Below are 1028 nucleotides of genomic sequence, written 5' to 3'. Positions count from 1 at the left end.
AAACCTCATTATTGCAATTCCACATTAATCTTAATAATCAGTAAACCTTTGTAAATTCTAATCTAATTAAAGTGTAACTTAAAATCGTGGTGTTACTGATTGGAGCTACTCAACAAACCTCAACTCAAAATAAATAAGGTTATAGAAAAGCCTATAATCTGCACACCTGATCCATTTAGAAATTATTAGACTAACAAGAATATTAGAATTATAAAACAAAATTATTATTGTCATCATGCGTTAAACAAGTTCAATATTTTATGGTTTCTATTAACTTAGTTTAGTTATCACTTGTCGAGCGTGACGCACACCATTTTTTTTTGCAGAGACCATGAAAAAATTGTGTGACAGTGATATAAATAATTCAATTTTCAAAAATCGGGCTCAATAATCAATCAACTGATGAGCTGAAAAACTAGAACCGAGTTTCACGTCGAGTTATAAACCGCCAGCTAAGACCTGAAAAGCACATGCGAAAGGAGACCAGAAACAAGTGATATTTTTCGGTTTAGTTGGCGCTTGTAAATCTCCCACAGGAATAGTCGCTTCCAGACATGTAATTTAATTTGTTTGCCGTCCGACGAATAGTTCGTGACTCGAAGCAATAGACCACAAAACACATATGCCGTGATTCCTTACACTCGAATTGATTCGCTTTTTATGCGAAAAGTAGTTTAAAGTTTTTGGAAATCGGCCGGGATGTTGTGCGGCAAAAGGAACAAAGAACGGCCAATCTGAATGGAACGCGGACGATGCCAGAGAAAAATGTTTTCAATTAATGGGAGAACTTGAAAAATAATTACGCTATTTATATGCACGAAACTCATGTTGAGGTAAACTTACAGGGTTAAAAAAGAAAATATTTCTCGGTGCTTTATTGCAAGGAAAATCTTGTCAATTGACATCATTAATCGTGCTCTCAAAGTGTTACATTTTTAAATGGGAGCAACAGTGATTCACAGTCTGTATAAAAGTAGGTACTCACGAGGCTGCTTTGCCGGCTCAATATTCAATTTGCTCTATATGTG

This window comes from Dendroctonus ponderosae, unplaced genomic scaffold, assembly GCF_020466585.1.
Source record: "Dendroctonus ponderosae isolate FM_Combo_2020 unplaced genomic scaffold, Dpon_F_20191213v2 Dpon_F_20191213_1, whole genome shotgun sequence".
In the NCBI taxonomy this organism is placed as follows: domain Eukaryota; kingdom Metazoa; phylum Arthropoda; class Insecta; order Coleoptera; family Curculionidae; genus Dendroctonus; species Dendroctonus ponderosae.
Note: the sequence above shows the minus strand (reverse complement) of the source record.